The following is a 21,775-nucleotide window of genomic DNA, read 5'->3' as shown; positions in this document are numbered from 1 at the left end:
GGTAACACAGCAGTCTCAGTGTATAGGGGAGTAGCACAGCAGCCTTAGTGTACAGGGGGAATACAACAGCCTCAGTGTACAGGGTCAAAACAGCAGCCTCCGTGTACAGGGGGTAACACAGCAGCCTCAGTGTACAGGGGGGTAACACAGCAGCCTCCGTGTACAGGGGGTAACACAGCAGCCTCAGTGTACAGGGGAGTAGCACAGCAGCCTTAGTGTACAGGGGAGTAGCACAGCAGCCTTAGTGTACAGGGGGAATACAACAGCCTCAGTGTACAGGGGGTAACAACAGCCTCAGTGTACAGGGGGCAAAACAGCAGCCTCCGTGTACAGGGGGTAACACAGCAGCCTCAGTATACAGGGAGTAACACAGCAGTCTCAGTGTACAGGGGAGTAGCACAGCAGCCTTAGTGTACAGGGGGAATACAACAGCCTCAGTGTACAGGGGGTAACAACAGCCTCAGTGTACAGGGGGCAAAACAGCAGCCTCCATGTACAGGGGGTAACACAGCAGCCTCAGTGTACAGGGGGCAACACAGCAGCCTCAGTGTACAGGGGGTAACACAGCAGCCTCAGTGTACAGGGGGCAACACAGCAGCCTCAGTGTACAGGGGGCAACACAGCAGCCTCAGTGTACAGGGGGTAACACAGCAGCCTCAGTGTACAGGGGTAACACAGCAGCCTCAGTGTACAGGGGGTAACACAGCAGCCTCAGTGTACAGGGGTAACACAGCAGCCTCAGTGTACAGGGGGTAACACAGCAGCCTCAGTGTACAGGGGGTAACACAGCAGCCTCAGTGTACAGGGGGTAACTTATCAAGCATGGCATCACTTTTCTGTATAGAGGTGTACAGCGGTAACATTTCAGGTTCAGTGTACAGGGGATAACATTTATCCTATTACTCTTTATAGAAATGTGGGCACAGAGGATAAAGCTACAGACTTGTCTTTTCTTTCTAGAGGTGACACTGCAGGTGCTGAATACATGGGGTAACTACAGACTTCTCTTTACTACTCTTTATGGAGGTGTACAGAGATAGCACTGCAGGTGCGGTGTACACGGGATATAATATTTGCAGGGTGGTCTTTACTATTCTTTGCAGAAGAGTTCTGAATGCAAAACTAAACAGATGGTTTTTAAAATACGCTTTTTCTATGTTAAAAGCTGAAGAGAGGGCGAAACTTCAAAGATTTATTAATACTCTGGATAAAGGCATTCTGTTCAAACCCAAAAAAGAGGGTAGCATAGCAAGCTTTTTCTTTCTACACTGTATAGAGATATTTTGTGTTTGCTGCAATCACTGCAATTAAATATCCTTGGGAAAATATGAGTCATGCTGCCATGATTCACAGAGATTGCAGAGAGAACGTAGGGGAAATGCATTATTATAAAGTGTGTGGTTCTCAATATCTTCCTAGTTTTTGTATGAAAAGTTCGAGAAAGGTGTTACAAGAACCAAAAGATTTCATATGTAGTATATTTCTGCTTTAGGATACAGAACCATGGACAGCGCACTGCCATATGATTATAGGAGTGAATTGAAACTTCTTTGTAACATACAACTCTAGTCCTGAGAAGCTTCTCAGTGATCTGCCATTTTTCAGTCCATCATTTGGGCTTAGCAACTGTACTCCATTTCACATAACATAGTTTACAGTATGCAAGGCAGGGGTGGACATATCATTGGTGCAAACTGTGCAGCTGCACAGGGGTCACAGAGGTTAAGGGTCCCATTTCCATCTCCAAGCCAAGTGGAATAGTGTATTATGATGAACAGTTTGTTCAGAAAAGTTTCCATATAATGTTCTTGCCCTCTTCTGCCTGTGTCTGACAGTGATGCAAGGTAGGGGATGTTTGTAAAATAGAGAAAAAACATATAAAAGCAGATATAGGCGCCAATTCATCAAAATGTGCTGGCCCGAAATCTAACGTAAATGTGATTGGAAATTTGGTCTTTTTTTGGCACATCTCTTAATTGTAGAAGAATTCAGTGACTTTTGCTAGTTTTCGCGGCCAGCTTCACCAACGTTTTTAAAAATGTCCATAGCTTAGAAGGTAGGGGGTGGGGATGAGCGCAACCAAGAAATTCCCCTCTAAGCTTCATCCACTTTTCAAAAAAGTTGTCGTAGTTCGGCAGAGGTTAAGTAAAACCCCCAAATGTCACAAAATGTAGTGGTGCACAAAAATGTAGCTGTATTTCAGTTTTATGCCAGAAAGGCGTCTCAAGCATGATCTACTATGGATCAATTCACTTGTCTTTAATCAAGGTCTCTATATTTTTCATTTTTTGTAACTGACTGAAACTGAACTGAACTGAAATGTTCGAGGACTTGCTTTTTGTGTTTAAATTTGCACTTTAGAATTACACCATTAATTTTACCCACTTGGGAAAAAATTCCAAAAGAGGTGAAAGTGCAGTAAAAATGACCTGGAAATATAGATACTGTTAGACTGATAGATAGTGCTTACTTGGCCAGCAAAAAAACTGCCTGAATTGAATCCTTGGCCTTGTACATCCACACTGACACTGCAGGAGCCCAGCGAGCATTCACACGCAGTGTCAATGGGAACACGTTCTCATCTCTCTCTCTCTTGTCCGCATTACCCGCTTACTATACCAACAGATTGTAGCAAGCATATTACACGTAGAACATCCCAAATAGGGTTAATTAAGAAAATATTAATTGTATATTATTGTCTACATGTAACATAAGGACCAATAGAGGCAAACTGCAACTAGTATAAACAACAAACACACAAAAAAATAGCAGTCAATAAGTCCCAAAGTGTATAAATTTTATTACATAACAATGTTAAAATCCAGAAGTACAGGTACATTTATCATGGGTGAGGAAACAACTACCATAAGTACCCTCAGTGGTCATGGATAACAAACCAGGGCTGATAGGCTTCAACACTCCTACATAGTATAACCCATAGGCCAGAATATGGCCAATATCTATGGTAGAAAGATACAAATAGTATCATATGATATTAACGGCAGAGGGAGAAAAAAAGCAATCACACATACCTACTGCATGCGGGAGTGCAGAGCCGACAGCCCACCCCAACGCACATTTCGGAGTATAAAAAACGTGCATCGGAATGAAAGAGTAAGGAGGAAGGAGTTTTTTATACTCCGAAACGCGCGTCGGGGTGGGCTGTCGGCTCTGCACTCCCGCATGCAGTAGGTATGTATGATTGTTTTTATCTCCCTCTGCCGTTAATATCATATGATACTATTTGTATCTTTCTACCATTAAATTAGTTAATTAATTGACAGAAATAACCTTTTACGCAGATGAAGTTTCCATGCTCCGCAGGTGTTCTCAAGGATACTCAAGGGATAGTTTACAAGACTACGGAGGATATGTTCTGATGATAATGCATTTCATCAAAACAAGGATAACATGATTAAAAAATTTGTTGAAAAGGGTTATGACAAAAATGAGATAAATACTAGTGAGAAAATTGATATGAGGACATGGAAAGAACTGAGCAAGAAGAAGGCGAGGAGTAAAAATAATACATGTTCTTTTGTTTCAACTTATAGTATCCATTCCTTGCTTATTAGGAATTCTATTATGAAGTACTGGGGTTTATTAGAGCATGACCCAAAGTTTGGAGGATTATTTAGGGAATCACCATGGCTTATTTTTCCTAAGAGTAAAACTATTGACAGTAATCTTGTGAGAGCTTATTTTAGGACAACCAAACTCTCTAAACAAAGAAAGACACGTTTGTGTGAATTGTGAGAATTGTAATGCCATTATTAAGGGGGACTACGTAACCCATCCAACTTTGGGCACTCAGATTCCAATACGGGACTTTTTTTTTACTTGTTATACATCTAATGTTTATTTTCTTAAGTGCCCATGTGGGACGGGGTATGTAGGCCAGACATTCAGATCTATTACAGTCCATCTCACTGAACATCGGTCAGCTATAAGGAAAGAATGAAGAACCTTTCAAAAGATGGAGAGAAGGAGGATGAAATAAGAAAATAAAAAGATGTGGGTTATAAGAAATTTGGTGAGACGACTATTGCAAGACACTTCTGCGAATGTAGTTTCTGACCTTAAATGAATAGTAATAGTGTTGATGGAAATCAATATGGAAAATAGTAGAAGGATTAAAAACAAAATGTTACGGAAGGAGATGAATTGAAGTTTCCTGTTGTGAACTTTGAACCCAAAGGGAATGAATGAAAAATGCAACTTTTGCATTTGTTATTATAAGATGTTATATATCTTATACACTTATGTTATACGAGAATATTAAATAGTGTTATATATCTTAGATTCCATTTTATTTTAACTAGGGAGATCTTTTCATAATGTATGTATTAGTTTGTTGATGCTATTCTCTTATGTGCTTTTCTTATGCATTTTTTAATACATCTATTTCGTCATTCATATTTGTTCCAAAATGAATTCATATTAATTAGTATGATAATATACCTAGGAGGATATAATGATTAACATGCAGGTTTGTCCTCTTCATGATTATAATTGTAGCTGTTGTGGTTGGTAATGATTATACTTATCTTTATGTCTGTATAAAAGATTGGTGGAGGTTGTCACGTGGTGTATCCTTTAGGAAGGAAAAAGATCAGAATGAAGTGCTTGAAAAATGAGGAGGATCCCCCAAAAGTGGCCACAGGTGCCGACTCCTGTAGTGTCAAGCACCAACTCTGCTCTTCATATTCAAAAATTCAATTGCCCTAAAAAGATGTTCATGCAACTGAAGTCGCCATGGTTTATATCTAACCCAATTCAAGCTCTTTAATTCAAAGATAGCCTTAGAAATGTCAATGTGGCATAAACATATATGGTTACACGTAAACACATTTCACATTACTTTTGAAAGAAAGAGAATATTTTCCCATATTGCTTTTATAGTAAGGCTCTAAAAGATGAAATCAAATTCAATACAAATTGAATTATTGTCGATTTTTATGAAACTCACAGGTCCTGACAAATTAGAACAATTTGGGATTTGATTTGTGCGACTCACCTAAAAAAATGCTTAACACCCTTGCATAAATTGCAGAAGATTGTATTACCCAAAGAAGACTCACATGACTTCAGGCTTGACCAAGTGAGCTTCCCCAAAATGTCTTGTAACTGTGACAAAGCATGGTGCAGCTAAGCTGAAGGGACTAAAACTGTATAAAAGCAAAGGTAGGGAATAAGCAGCCATTTTAGTGTGATTTATGGTACCGAGGATGTGAGAGCTCACAACTCAGCAGTAGAAAAAGATAAAGCTATAAAACATTACTGAAATACTCCAGACAAACATTACTGAAATACTCCAGACAATAATATGTTGGAAATTTGAGGTAGTGAAAAAGATGAGTGTAGTAATCTGTGAATAATACAGAGATTCAATTGACAGGAGAAACAGCAGCAGTGCCAGCAGCAGTGCCAGACTCAGTGTGGTTGATCAGTGATATGGTGTTGCTGGTATTTGTCCAGCTCCATTTGAATTACATTTACACATTTATTTTCTTCATTCTTAATGCACTACAAAGCAGCAATAAGTCAGCACAGAAAAAAAAATTAAATCAGTGTCAGTTAGAGACAGTGTGCTGCTTGTCGTGAGCGGCAATACTGAGTTTTTCATTACTCATGTAATCCTTTTTTGAATGGCGGAACAATAATTTTTAAAAAATGAAAAAGAAAGTACGGACGGAAGACAGAGCAGCGCGCAGCGATGGAACGTGGAAGGTGACTATCGCGCAATGCTACCCCTCCCCTGATATACTCACCTGCTCCCGGCGCGGTCCCTGGCAGCGTCTCACTGTCAGATGGTCTCTGGGAGCCGGCGGCATCTTCCTGTGTTCAGCGGTCAAGTACCGCTCATTAGAGTAATGAATATGCACGCATATTCATTACTTTAATGAGCGGTACCATGTGACCGCTGAACACAGGACGCGCTGCCCGGAGACCATGGGACATGCAGGGACAGTGCCAGGAGCAGGTAAGTATATCACAGCCACCGCTCCCCCTCACCCGCCGACCCCACACCGACACTGACTCGAGGAGAGGGTCACTTTCAGCCCAAAAAAGTGGGCTGAAAATCTCGGCTTATAATTCGAGTATATAAGGTACTTACAAATTACATCAATACAGTCCCCTTTTGCCAATGTTGACTTTTTAGTCATGTACCTAACTATTGTTTATAATTACATAATTTTGGGGAATTCAAACAAACGCTGTCCTTATAATGTGACTGGCACTTCCCAACTCATATAAACTACTCAGAACGATCGGACTGGCGTAACAGACAGCCGATACAATGAAGAGATCCAGCGATTAATTAAATCAAGGCTTTATTATTAAAAAATATATCTAGTGCCATAGTGCACAAGCACCTAAACAGGAAATGGGATGCCAAGTTGTGCAGATTGCTATAAGCATATATAGCCGCACAATATGGAGCAGATGCCGCACATATACTTAATGAATAACACCAGAGTTGCCTAAGCATACTAACAGTGTGACCATGGTAAGCATCATAAGCATGTATAGTTATAGGAGACAAATGCCATATCTACCTGCGGCTGACCCGGCGTCCCACCCGGCGTGAGGTGGGACGCCGGGTCAGCCGCAGGTAGATATGGCATTTGTCTCCTATAACTATACATGCTTATGATGCTTGCCATGGTCACACTGTTAGTATGCTTAGGCAACTCTGGTGTTATTCATTAAGTATATGTGCGGCATCTGCTCCATATTGTGCGGCTATATATGCTTATAGCAATCTGCACAACTTGGCATCCCATTTCCTGTTTAGGTGCTTGTGCACTATGGCACTAGATATATTTTTTAATAAAGCCTTGATTTAATTAATCGCTGGATCTCTTCATTGTATCGGCTGTCTGTTAAGCCAGTCCGATCGTTCTGAGTAGTTTATAATTTTGGGGAAGCCTGTTGAAGTAGAAATAAAATTAATAAAAATTGTAGACATTTAACTGTGCATGTATGTCTTGCACACATGTCCAATTTCCCAACCATTTACATTATACCTGTACAGTGGTCTGCAGCCCCATTTTGCTTTGTATTTACCTACTGTACCTACCTAGAATTTTTTGCAATAAGGGTTGAATAATTGAGATTGGAAAAACATCAAAAGTTAATTAGAGTGACTCAGAGGTTAGCACTGCAGCCTTGCAGCTTGGGGTCCTGGGATCCAATCCCACCAAGGACAACATCTGCAAAGAGTTTGTATGTTCTCGCCGTGTTTGCGTGGGTTTCCTCCTCGTTCTCTGGTTTACTCCCACACTCCAAAAACATACTGATAGGGAATCTAGATTTTAATCCCCATTGGGAACAGTGATGATGATGTATGTACGGCTGTGCAGAATATAATAGCACCATATAAACAAAGAATAAATAAATCAATCTCTAGCTCCAGCCTTCTTGACAGTGGTACTACCAAGCACAGGTCACAATTGGTCTTCATTGCCTTTCGCATGTGTAGGAGGAAGCAGAGAGCATTATGTTGTATATGGCACATCGCTTGTCTCAGTCAAGCAGGTTAATTTTACATCTGACAGCATTTCCATCAGTTTGAGGAAGTAGTCTTCACAGCATGGTATGTCTTACACAAATAACTAACAGGGATAATATGTGCACCACTTTTATAGTTTAACTGCTTCCCAATATCCCCATACATGGAAAGCACCAATTGGAGGCATGTGTATGAAGCAGGCTCACAGGCTGAGCCCACTGTATGCCCAGCAGACAATGGCTGTGTGTCACAGCCAAGATCTGCCTCTAATAGTCATAGGTAGAGCCTAACTTTTTAAATACTGCTGTCAATCTCAGACAAAGAGCATTAGCCACATGCTGGCATGGGAGCACGTTGTCCAAGTGTCCATAAGCCACCATGTGATGTGATCATGGGAAAGTAAAGGCATGTTATGGCAGCTGCAGCTGAGGATCTGCTGAAGACCCCCATGCCTGCCACCATGGAGCTCTGTTGAAATCCAGCCCATGGCTTGGTTTTTCAAGGACACAATAATTTTTACTATAAACAGTAAAGCAATACTGAATTGGGCTTTTCCCTCATTAATCCAGCATCAATTAAGCAGGTAAAAGGTCTGGAGCTCATTCCAGGTGTAGCATTTGCATTTGGAAGCTGTTGCTATAAACACTTTACTCAGAAATATATATATTCAGGGTTCTAAAACCAATATCATGTAAATACCCTATGTCTAAAATCACTTTTATTAATTAAAACAAAGGCAACACTATACCACCTGTAGTGACAATCAAAAAACAAAGAAAAAGTGTGCTCAAAACTCAAATGCCAATATCCTAATGGGTGGTACTAGAAATACCTAGATAGAGCACCTAAGCTTGCCCCTACCTGGCTGCGGAGGTTGACACCCTAGGGGGGAACATATTGGCGCCCCCGCTCCACGATGGCTCGCCCTATGGGGCCTGATTTACCCTGCAGCCACTAGTGAGATCCTCTACCCACATCCTAGAGGGACCCCTAGCACTAGACATAGATAGTTCTCTGCTAAGGATTAACTAGACCCCCAATGTCTAAAAACAAAACATGAACACATATGGTGATATACGGTGTTTAGATAAACAATTCATATCTGTTAACAGTGGACCGTACTGTTCCAGAAGATGTGGTTAGTATTTAATGCAAAATGACCAACCTCCATCTAGATATCCAATATGATGTAAACCAACTAGATTTGCATATACATTTCATTTATGTCTTTAAATGTTTCCAATCCCGGGGCCCCCCTCTCATTTAGATGCATTTATAACCAGACGGTATCTCAGATATGTAAACACCACCTCGGTATGGATTCACAATGAATCACAGCAAATCAAATCATATATGGACACCATCGATACTCATCTGTTGCCTGTCCATCTGACATTCACCATTCGCCATCTACACATTAGCACCTCAACGCATTTCGCCTGCTTGGGCTCATCAGGAGGCCTGATATTGCGATAAAGTGTGTCACGATAGATATATAATAGCTATATGCCGGCCGATGCCATCCTCGTTTAATATTTACCGCCATCTATGCCAGATATGCATCCCTCCCCTTCTTTTCCTGGGGCGTTTTCGCTGTGGCAGAATATCGCCACTTCCTACCCTCAGTGCGCATGCCCACCCTGGAGCGCACAGGCCACTGCTTGGCCCATCCATTCGTGACGCATCCAGATGACCATTTCCAGCCTAGATAACGCACTACGTAGTCACTTGCGGGTTGCCGTATATCAGCGTGCACATCTCCTAACCGCACATATTCTTTGTTGCCTGGTAACCGTGGTAATCAGAGGGGGTGGACCGCAAGCTAACCACAGTGCGTATCACATGCTCTATAGGGCTCGCAGCACAGGGGATTCCACCGTGTGCTATATCTAATATACAGGACCCGAAGCAGGGGGAGCCCATTCAAAAAACTGAAGACGAACTCATTGTCGATTTTGGTTGGCAGTTGTTACACATGCATTGGACGCACTACCAGCCCATATTAGTGTCCACTAAAAGAGGATAACAGTATAATGCTTTAACTCTAATGAATAAAAATGGATAGACTATGTCTCTCACAAATATATACCAAATAGAGCACGTAGAACCTATTCCCAAACAAAAGACAGGCTCATTTTCAATTTCTGTTGGCACTTGTCAGTTGCTATGAACTCACAACATGCGGTCAAATGAGCTCTCAATGGAGGTAACACAGACCATAATTAGGCTGAAGAAAAAAGAAATCTATCAGAGAGAGCATAAATGTTAGTTGTTGCCAAATTAACAATTTGGTACATTCTGAAAAAAACAAACAAAAATAAACATACTGGTGAGCTAAGAACTCAAAATGGCCTGAACATCCAAAGAAGACAACCATGGCAGATGATCCCAAGATCCTTTCCTTGGTGAAGAAAAACCCCTTTCACAAAATCCACGCAAGTGAAGAACACTCTCCACGAAATAGGTATTTCAGTATCTACATCTACTATAAAGAGAAGACTTCATGAGTGCAAATATACAGAAAATTCACAAGGTGCAAACCATTAATCAGCCTCAAAAATGGGCCCGATTAGACTTTGCTAACAAAACATCTAAAGAAGCTACCCGGTTCTGGAAAAGCATTCTTTGGACAGATGAATCAACGTGTACCAGAATGATGGGAAGAAGAAAGTATGGAGAAGGCTTGGAACGGCTCATGATCCAAAGCACAGCACATCCTCTAACACATGGTGGAGGCAGTGTGGTGACATGGGCATGTATGGCTCCCAATGGCGCTGGGTCACTAGTGTTTATTGATTATGTATCTGAAGACAGAAGCAACCGGATGAATTCTGAAGTGTACAGGGCTGGAATTCTATAGGCTGGACCACGGTGAGTCATTGGACGTGGTATATCTCGATTTTTCCAAAGCGTTTGATACCGTGCCGCACAAGAGGTTGGTACACAAAATGAGAATGCTTGGTCTGGGGGAAAATGTGTGTAAATGGGTTGGTAACTGGCTTAGTGATAGAAAGCAGAGGGTGGTTATAAATGGTATAGTCTCTAACTGGGTCGCTGTGACCAGTGGGGTACCGCAGGGGTCGGTATTGGGACCTGTTCTCTTCAACATATTCATTAATGATCTGGTAGAAGGTTTACACAGTAAGATATCGATATTTGCAGATGATACAAAACTATGTAAAGCAGTTAATACAAGAGAAGATAGTATTCTGCTACAGATGGATCTGGATAAGTTGGAAACTTGGGCTGAAAGGTGGCAGATGAGGTTTAACAATGATAAATGTAAGGTTATACACATGGGAAGAAGGAATCAATATCACCATTACACACTGAACGGGAAACCACTGGGTAAATCTGACAGGGAGAAGGACTTGGGGATCCTAGTTAATGATAAACTTACCTGGAGCAGCCAGTGCCAGGCAGCAGCTGCCAAGGCAAACAGGATCATGGGGTGCATTAAAAGAGGTCTGGATACACATGATGAGAGCATTATACTGCCTCTGTACAAATCCCTAGTTAGACCGCACATGGAGTACTGTGTCCAGTTTTGGGCACCGGTGCTCAGGAAGGATATAATGGAACTAGAGAGAGTACAAAGGAGGGCAACAAAATTAATAAAGGGGATGGGAGAACTACAATACCCAGATAGATTAGCGAAATTAGGATTATTTAGTCTAGAAAAAAGACGACTGAGGGGCGATCTAATAACCATGTATAAGTATATAAGGGGACAATACAAATATCTCGCTGAGGATCTGTTTATACCAAGGAAGGTGACGGGCACAAGGGGGCATTCTTTGCGTCTGGAGGAGAGAAGGTTTTTCCACCAACATAGAAGAGGATTCTTTACTGTTAGGGCAGTGAGAATCTGGAATTGCTTGCCTGAGGAGGTGGTGATGGCGAACTCAGTCGAGGGGTTCAAGAGAGGCCTGGATGTCTTCCTGGAGCAGAACAATATTGTATCATACAATTAGGTTCTGTAGAAGGACGTAGATCTGGGGATTTATTATGATGGAATATAGGCTGAACTGGATGGACAAATGTCTTTTTTCGGCCTTACTAACTATGTTACTATGTTACTATGTTACTATGATACCTTCTGCTCAGATTCAACCAAATGGAGAAAGGTTGAATGAATGGTGCTTTACAGTATAGATGGACACTGACCTAAAACATACTGAGAAAGCAACCCAGGAGTTTTTTAAGGCAAAGAAGTGGAATATTTTGCAATGGCCGAGTCAATCACCAGATCTCAACCCCATTGAGCAGCATTTCACATGTTTAAAGATGTTGTCCACTCCTTTATCATTGATGACCTATCCTTAGAATAGGTCATCAATATCTGATCGGCCAGGGTCTGACACCTGGCACCCCACCAATCGGCTGCTCTCAGCATCGGCGGTAGTGCTCTGTCTTCTAATAGTGGCCAGGCTGCTTGCTGCACATCCATCTCCTATTCAAATCAATAGGAGGCGGATGAGCAATACCCAGCCACGGTCACTATCAGAAGACGGAGCAGCTCCGCAATTGAGAATTTCCAGCTCGCAGGGTGCGGGGTTTTGAAACTCAGCCAATCAGACATTGATGAGCTATCCAAAGGATAGGTCAACAATGATAAAGTAGTGGACAACCTCTTAAACGCAAAATTTAAGGCAGAAAGACCCACAAATGAGCAATAACTGAAGTTAGCTGCATTAAAGGCCTGTGTCAATAACATCACAAAGAAGTAAACCCGGCATTTGGTGACGTCCCTCGCTTCTAGACTTCAGGCAGTCATTGCCTGTTGCCTGTAAAAGGTATTCTACAAAGTATTAAATAGAACATTTTACTTATGGTAACGTTAATTTGTCCAATTACTTTTGAGCCTCGGAAATGAGGAGGCTTTGTAGAAAAATGGCTGCAACTCTTAAACATTTCATATGATATTTTTATTCAACCTCTTTAATTAAACGTGAAAGTCTAAACTTCACTTTTATTGCAATACAAATATTTCATATGTATTTCCTTAGCCTTAGCCTTAGCTTCCTTCTCCTTTCACTACAAGTAATGTCATATTCATGGGGAAGTCACATAACTATGGAAACTAAGCAAATGTGATTGCATGATCTTATGACATTGAATCCACATCATGTCATGTCTGATTGCCATAGGCAAGTGATACCTCGTCATTGTGGATGACACACCACTCACTACATGACACGCCAAACACAGGACTGCCGGGAGTGGATAGAGTCTAAAGTGTCTTAGAAGGCTTGAAACATTTTCTTTTTCCTACAATAAAGGGGTTTTGCTGACTCCCACTGATCTGACATCAACATCTGAATGACACATTGTGATGGAAATTATTACTGACATGTTTGTAAATAATACTTATATAAATGTCACATTCAGAGCTTGAACATTTCTCAGAAGACAAGCACCTACTCATGTTTTCCTGCAGCTACAGGCTTTTTTTGTAGAGAGCGTTAACCGTTTACCGCCAAAGCATGTTTAACATACTGTTCTCTCACCCATCCCCCATCCCAATTCATTATAACATACTGTTGTCTCACCCATTCTCCATCCCAATTCATTATAGCATACTTTTCTCTCACCCATCCAAGTTCATTATAACATACTGTTCTCTCACCCATCCCCATTCATTATCACACACTGTTCTCTCACCCATCCCCATCCCAATTCATTATAATATACTGTTCCCTCACCCATCCCCTATCCCAATTCATTATAACATACTGTTCCCTCACCCATCCCCCATCCCAATTCATTATAATATACTGTTCCCTCACCCATCCCCATCCCAATTCATTATAATACACTGTTCCCTCACCCATCCCAATTCATAATAATATACTGTTCCCTCACTCATCCCCATTCCAACTCATTATAATATACTGTGCTCTCGCCCATCCCCATTCCAATTCATTATCATACACCGTTCTCTCACCCATCCCCATTCCAATTCATTATAACATACTGTTCTCTCACCCATCCCCATCCCAATTCATTATAACATACTGTTCTCTCACCCATCCCCATCCCAATTCATTATAACATACTGTTCCCTCACCCATCCCCATCCCAATTCATTATAATATACTGTTCCCTCACCCATCCCCATCCCAATTCATTATAATATACTGTTCTCTCACCCATCCCCATTCCAACTCATTATAATATACTGTTCTCTCACCCATCCCCATTCCAATTCATTATCACACACTGTTCCCTCACCCATCCCCTATCCCAATTCATTATAACATACTGTTCTCTCACCCATCCCCATTCCAATTCATTATCACACACTGTTCCATCACCCATCCCCTATCCCAATTCATTATAACATACTGTTCTCTCACCCATCCCCATCCCAATTCATTATAATATACTGTTCCCTCACCCATCCCCATCCCAATTCATTATAATATACTGTTCTCTCACCCATCCCCATCCCAATTCATTATAACATACTGTTCTCTTACCCATCCCCATTCATTATCACACACTGTTCTCTCACCCATCCCCATTCCAATTCATTATCACACACTGTTCCCTCACCCATCCCCTATCCCAATTCATTATAACATACTGTTGTCTCACCCATTTTCCATCCAAATTCATTATAGCATACTGTTCTCTCACCCATCCCCATTCATTATAACATACATACAACATATGGCTGTTAGAGTTTCATATAATGTTATTGAATAAATAGTTAAAAGTAATCTATCAGCAGGATTCCTACAACCTCCCGTGCATGTAGCTTTTTCAAAGTCAAGTCCAGCAAAATCTTTATGCAGACCATCCATTTCTCAATTCCAAACAAATTAACATTTGGATTGATATGAAAATGAAGCTGAAAATCTTCAGCTCTAGTCCCTGCTCAGCAGCGCTTCCTCCTGCTTGACTGACTGCCTCTGTGTGCACAACTCCAGGAAAAAGCCATTAGTCAAGCATGAAGAGGCGGAGCTGTGGGAATAGAGCTGGAGTGACCGAGGCTTCAGATCTACAGTCTCATTTCAATATCAATTGAAAATCAGATTTTTCCGTAACAGAGAAAAGGATTGACCATGAAAAGGTATTGCTGGACTTGTCACTGAAAGAGCTACATGAGCATATACTGTAAATAGAGTAAGCTAAATTTGTGGAGGTGTTCCAGATATAGTTTATTGTTCGTGGCTAATTTATTTATTTATACGAGGAAATATATATTAAAATTGAATTTATGCTACTCACCATTTCTGTCATCAGCGTCGGTGCTTGATGCATTCTCCTATATCTGCTTCCCTTTGCACCTGAAGTAGGCTGCAAACAGCCGAAACGCGTTGTGTATATAGTTTTTATTTGTTTTATATCAGTTTGAATGCAGTTTTACTTGCAAGAAACCTGAAGCTCCTGCACCTTGGTTTCTCTTGGTGGCAAAGACACTGCCATTCCCTGGTCCTCTGTTGTGAATTCTGTTGTCGAACTCCCTCCTGTGGTCGTGAATGGTACTTCGGCGAGTTCTGTCTATGGCCTCCCTCTGGTGGCTGTGAGTGAAGCTGCTGCTTCTGAGGTTCCTTACACAGGTGACGTGGTTTATCCTTTGGTTGGCTGTTCTATTTAACTCCTCTCAGATCGTTACTCCATGCCAGCTGTCAATGTTTTTGCATTGGTTCAGTTCGCTCCTGGATCTCTCTGGTGACCTGCCTTCTCCTGCAGAAGCTAAGTTCCTGATAGTCATTATTTGTTCACTGTTTTCTTGTCCAGTTGGTTTTCATGATTTTGTCTTGCTAGCTGGAAGCTCTGGGATCTAAGAATGTGAAGGCTGTCGCCCTGTCAAGCAATGTTTTGTGTCTGACTCTCCGGGTGTTCCGGAGCCGGCGGGTATTCTTAAGGTACCGTCACACTAAGCGACGCTGCAGCGATACCGACAATGATGTCGATCGCTGCGGCGTCGCTGTTTGGCGTCACACACACCGATCCAGCGATGTCAGCGGGAGATCCAGCGACGAAATAAAGTTCTGGACTTTCTTCAGCGACCAACGATCTCCCAGCAGGGGCCTGATCGTTGGTTGCTGTCACACAGAACGATTTCCTTAACGATATCGTTGCCACGTCACAAAAAGCAACGATATCGTTAATGATATCGTTAAGTGTGACGGTACCTTTAGAGAAGGGGTAATTTTGTCTGCCATTTCCCCTGATTTGCGGCGTGTGCTGCAAAAGTTTCAGGCTGATAGACCTGACCGTTGTCCTATGGAGAAACTGTTTGTCCCTGATAGATGGACTAGTAGAGTTATCTCGCAGATTCATTGTTCAGTATTGGCTGGTCATCCTGGAATCTTTGGTACCAGAGATTTGGTGGCTAGATCCTTTTGGTGGCCTTCTTTGTCATGGGATGTGCGTTCTTTTGTGCAGTCCTGTGGGATTTGTGCTCGGGCTAAGCCATGCTGTTCTCGTGCCAGTGGGTTGCTTTTGCCCTTGCCGATCCCGAAGAGGCCCTGGATGCATATTTCCATGGATTTTATTTCTGATCTCCCTGTTTCTCAAAAGATGTCGGTCATTTGCGTGGTTTGTGATCGCTTCTCTAAGATGGTCCATTTGGTACCCTTATCTAAACTGCCTTCCTCCTCTGATTTGATGCCATTGTTTTTCCAGCATGTGGTTCGTTTGCATGGCATTCCAGAGAACATCGTCTCGGACAGAGGTTCCCAGTTTGTTTCGAGGTTTTGGCGGTCCTTTTGCGCTAAGATGGGCATTGATTTGTCGTTTTCTTCGGCTTTCCATCCTCAGACTAATGGCCAAACCGAACAAACTAATCAGACTTTGGAGACATATCTGAGATGCTTTGTTTCTGCTGATCAGGATGATTGGGTGTCTTTCTTGCCTTTGGCTGAGTTCGCCCTTAATAATCGGGCCAGCTCGGCTACTTTAGTTTCTCCTTTTTTCTGTAATTCTGGTTTCCATCCTCGTTTCTCTTCAGGGCAGGTTGAGCCTTCGGACTGTCCTGGTGTGGATGCGGTGGTGGACAGCTTGCAGCAGATTTGGACTCATGTGGTGGACAATCTGACATTGTCCCAGGAGAAGGCTCAACGTTTCGCTAACCGCCGGCGTTGTGTTGGTCCCCGACTTCGTGTTGGGGATTTGGTTTGGTTGTCATCTCGTCACGTTCCTATGAAGGTTTCCTCTCCTAAGTTTAAGCCTCGTTTCATTGGACCATATAAGATTTCTGAAGTTCTTAATCCTGTGTCATTTCGTTTGGACCTTCCAGCTTCTTTTGCCATCCATAATGTGTTCCATAGGTCGTTGTTGCGGAGATACGTGGCGCCTATGGTTCCCTCCGTTGATCCTCCTGCCCCGGTGTTGGTCGAGGTGGAGTTGGAGTATGTGGTGGAGAAGATTTTGGATTCTCGTGTTTCGAGACGGAAACTCCAGCATCTGGTCAAGTGGAAGGGTTATGGTCAGGAAGATAATTCCTGGGTTTTTGCCTCTGATGTTCATGCTGCCGATCTTGTTCGTGCCTTTCATTTGGCTCATCCTGATCGGCCTGGGGGCTCTGGTGAGGGTTCGGTGACCCCTCCTCAAGGGGGGGGTACTGTTGTGAATTCTGTGGCAGAGCTCCCTCCTATGGTCCTGGTTTTCATGATTTTGTCTTGCTAGCTGGAAGCTCTGGGATGCAGAGTGGCCCCTCCGCACCGTGAGTCGGTGCGGAGGTATTTTTTGCACACTCTGCGTGGTCTTTTGTAGGTTTTTGTGCTGATCGCAAAGTTACCTTTCCTATCCTCTGTCTATTTAGTAAGTCTGGCCTCCCTTTGCTGAAACCTGTTTCATTTCTGCGTTTGTGACTTTCATCTTTACTCACAGTCAATATATGTGGGGGGTTTCCTTTACCTTTGGGGAATTTCTCTGAGGCAAGGTAGGCTTTATTTTCTATCTCTAGGGCTAGATAGTTCTTAGGCTGTGACGAGGCGCCTAGGTCTGGTCAGGAGCGCTCCACGGCTATTTCTAGTGTGTGTGATAGGATTAGGGCTTGCGGTCAGCAGAGCTCCCACATCCCAGAGCTCGTCCTGTATGAGGTTTAACTATCAGGTCATTCCGGGTGCTCCTAACCACCAGGTCATAACAGTCCTCCTGACTGGCATCGACTTTTTTGGGATACTCCAGAATCGGATTTTCTCTGGAGCCTCGGTTGCTGGGGGTAGCTGAGACCCCAGAGAACAAGATTCCTGTCGGCTTTTACCGACCACCGAGTTGCAATCGCCGGTAATTAACCATTTACCGGCGGTCGCAAAAAAAAGCGATTTGCCTTTTATATTCTCTGTCCTCCTATGTGATTGCACATCAGAGGACACAGAAATGGGGTCCCAGATAGCCCCCCGATACTCACCTATCTCCTCGTGGTTCCCCATGGGCGCTGCCATCTTCTTCTGGCAAAAAATGGCGGGCGCATGGCAGATCTTTGGGATCTCAGCTGCTGGGGGTAGCCGAGACCCCAAAGTACATGATCGGGGTCAGTTTTTACCGACCCCTGTTTTTTCAATCGCCAGTAATTAGCCGTTTACCGACGACCACAAAAAAAAATGCGGTGTGATCGCACATCAGAGAACAGAGAAATAGGGGGATCGGGGACCCTGTTACACTTACCAGTGTCCCTGGGTCCTCCTGCTTCCTCTCCTGGCTGCCGGCTTCTTTTTTCAGTGAGAAAATGGCGGGTGCATGTACAGTGCGCCCGCCGTGATCTGACGGCCGGCAGAGGAAGATTCTTCCTCTTGTTTCATTTTGGTCCCTGTGAGATCCTATCACAGTGATCAAAATAAAAAAAGTAAATAACTCCCCCGTTATCACCCCCTTAGTTAGGAAAAAATAATAAAATTTAAAAAATGTATGTATTTCTATTTTCCAATTAGGGTTAGGGTTAGGGCTAGGGTTAGGGTTAGGGTTAGTGCTAGGGTTAGGGTTAGGGTTGGGGCTAAAGTTAGGGTTAGGCTTGGGGCTAAAGTTAGGGTTAGGGTTAGGGCTGGGGCTAAAGTTAGGGTTGGGGCTAAAGTTAGGGCTAGGGTTGAGGCTAAAGTTAGGGTTAGAGTTGCGATTAAGGTTAGGGTTGGGATTAGGGTTTGGATTAGGGTTAGTGTTGGCATTGGGGTTTGGGTTGGCATTAGGGTTAGAGTTGGCATTAGGGTTAGGTTTGGGATTAGGGTTAAGGTTAGGGTTGGGATTAGGGTTAGGGGTGTATTGGGATTAGGGTTATGTTTGAGGTTAGGGTTGAGATTAGGATTAGGGCTGTGCTGGGTTTAGGGTTTGATTAGGGTTATGGTTAGGGTGGGATTAGGGTTAGGGATGTTTTGGGTTAGGGTTGTGATTAAGATTATGGTTAGGGTTGGGACTAATCCCAACCCTTACCACAACCCTAATCACAAGGGTGTGTGTTGGCGTTAAGGTTGAAGTTAAAATTAGGGGGTTTCAACTGTTTAGGTACAACAGGGGGTCTCCAAACGAGACAGCCAATTTTGCACCCAAAAAGTCAAATGGTGCTCCCTCCCTTCTGAGCTCTGCCGTGCGCCCAAACAGTGGTCTACGCCCACATATGGGGCATCATCGTACTAAGTACTAGTTGGACAACAACGTTTGGGGTCCAGTTTCTCCTTTTGCCCTTGCGAAAATAAAAAAATTGGGGGCTAAAAAATCATTTTTGTGGAAAAAAAATTATTTTTATTTTCACGGCTCGTCGTCAAACTTCTGTGAAGCACTTGGGCGTTCAAAATGTTCACCGCATATCTAGATAAGTCCCTTGGGGGGTCTAGTTTCCAAAATGGGGCCAGCATGCAGCCAGCGGGTAAGGAAAGGGTGAATCAAACAACCAAAAACTCCGCCCATATGATCGAAAACTGGTCCCGCCAAATTCAGGTGACTCATGGAGACTATTATACATCCCAAAAATAAATAAAAAAATTTAAAAATTTAAAAAAAAAAATGTAAAAGTTCAAATCACCCCCTCTGCCCCATTTAAAATAAAACAATAAAAATAAAATCAAACATACACATATTTAGTATCACTGCATTCAGTAAGAACCCTTTTCCAGAGAGAAATCAGTCACCTCCTCCATCAGTTAATAACCAAGATGAAGAAAAACATATTGTTAATAAAAATCTTGGCTCTATAAGTTTTAGTGGCAGATTGCATTATCTGGTTCAATGGAAGGGTTATGGATAGAGATGAGTGTATTTTTTGAAATTCGAATTTTCCAACTTTCCCTCAAAAATTTGATTTGCGGCTAAATCATTTTTGCAAATTGCAGAAGTAGTGGATAGTTGGTGGATGGCCATCAAGTCCCAACAAGGCTGCAACGTCAGCATGGAGATGGTGGAGTCATGTTTTGGGCTGGAATCATGTAGACAGAGCTGGTAGGTCCCTTTAGGGTCCCTCAAGGTGTGAGGGTGTGAGGGACCCTCAAGGTGTGAGGGCTGACCATTTTCTTCCATGGTACAAAAAAGAAGAATCTTGTCATCCATAGCAAAATCATCTTCATGCATAACAATGCACCATCTCATGCTGCAATGAACACATCTGAGTCATTTATTGCTATGGACATAAAATGAGAGAATCTCATTGTGTGGCTTCCATCTTCCCATGACTTCAACCCTATGGAGTATCCTCAAGTAAAATATCTGTGAGGGTGGGAGGCAGTTCACATCAAAACAACATATTTGGAAGGCTATTCTGACCATCGTGCAAAGAAATTCAAGCAGAAGCTATCCAAAAATTTCAAGTTCAAACAATCCACAAAATGTAAACTTGATATCAAAGAAGCAGTCCTTTGTTAACATGTAACTTGGTCTATTAAGATGTTTTGATTGAAAAAGCTTTTGATTTCAGTAAATGTGACCGCTTAATGCTGCAAATAAAAAAAAATGACCATTTTCACTTCTTTACAACCTATAAAATATTTGGAAACTCTGTTGTGCATAACGTTTGGAACAGTGCATTTTGAGTTTTTTAGTTTTGAAAAAAATACTATTATCATTTGGAGATTTGTCCAATAAAATTGATTTATACTCTATTGGTTTATCATTTGAACGTTATATTGACTCATTTGTAGAGATGAGTGAACATCGTCGGCTCCCTCATTATTCAGCAAGCTAATAGAGCTTACCGAATAGCTGCAGCTGGAACCTGGGTACAAGGATCGCTCCCGATAATCAGGTGTCCGGTGCCGCACCTGCATGTGTTGCAGCGATGAGACAGTCACAACACATGTATGCAGAGCTAATATGTTGTAACTGTGACACAGACGCGACACATGCAGCTGCAATGCCGGAAACCTGATCATCAGGAGTGTCACGGATCCCTTCTCCATGGTGACACTTATTCGTCACAATATCACGATGAGGAAGGTGCTCACTAATTTAGTAGGAGGTGCTCAGGAGAAAACAGTAATCAAAATAAGGAAAACTCTGGCACACTATAAGTCCAAAAAGAATTCATATGTTTTATTTATCAACGGCACAAAATAGGATTTCCAAAAAAAAGAAAGATCGTTCTGTACACTTTGTTAGGACATATATAATTTCTTTTTCTCAACGTTTCGGCTAAAGAGCCTTTCTCAAGAGATGCCCTTTTGCTGGTACGCAGAACTAGGCAGGGAAACCCACTAGTCGAGACGTCACAAATGAATATCGCATCCAGTACAGATTGCCGGGGAACTGTGACCGCTGTGTGAGAGGCACATTTGTGCCAGCATATGATAGCAAAAAAGATGGCGCTTGCCACAATGGACTGGTAGAAGATTTCCAGCATTTTACTGCACACATTGAATGACCTGAGCTTCCGATGAAAGTACAGTCTGCTCATTCCCTTCTTGTAAACCTTTTCTGTATGACACCTCTAATCGGGTTTACTGTCAAGGTGAACCCCCAAATATTTGTAGCTCTCAACAATCTCAACCTCCTGGCCAGCAATATTGATCGGTAAGTAATCCTCCTTTTTCTTTCTATAACTCACCACCAACTCCTTGGTTTTCTTTACATTTAGTTCTAGACAGTTAGTCTGGCACCAATCCACAAAGTCAGAAACCACCCTTCTATATTCCTTCTTCCCCCGCCTCCCCACAATGCCCCCTACAATCACTGAGTCATCTGAGAATTTTTGGAGGTGACGAAAATCTGATTTATACTGAAAGTCAGCTGAATATAATGTGAAGAGGAAGGGAGACAGCACTGTACCCTGAGGGTCTCCAACATTGCTCTGTACACTGCCAGATACCACCTCCCCCATCCTTA

At 42.5% G+C, this 21,775-nt stretch overlaps 1 protein-coding gene across 3 annotated transcripts in view; it reads left to right on the top strand.

Moving 5' to 3' along the window:
* LOC138667251 (G-protein coupled receptor 83-like) overlaps positions 1-21,775 on the top strand; it is a 154,596-nt gene that overhangs the window by 1,349 nt on the left and 131,472 nt on the right. The window lies entirely within an intron of this gene.

Source organism: Ranitomeya imitator, chromosome 2 (assembly GCF_032444005.1).
Source record: "Ranitomeya imitator isolate aRanImi1 chromosome 2, aRanImi1.pri, whole genome shotgun sequence".
In the NCBI taxonomy this organism is placed as follows: domain Eukaryota; kingdom Metazoa; phylum Chordata; class Amphibia; order Anura; family Dendrobatidae; genus Ranitomeya; species Ranitomeya imitator.
The sequence above is the reverse complement of the archived record's forward strand: the minus strand, read 5'-3'. Positions and strand labels throughout refer to the sequence as shown.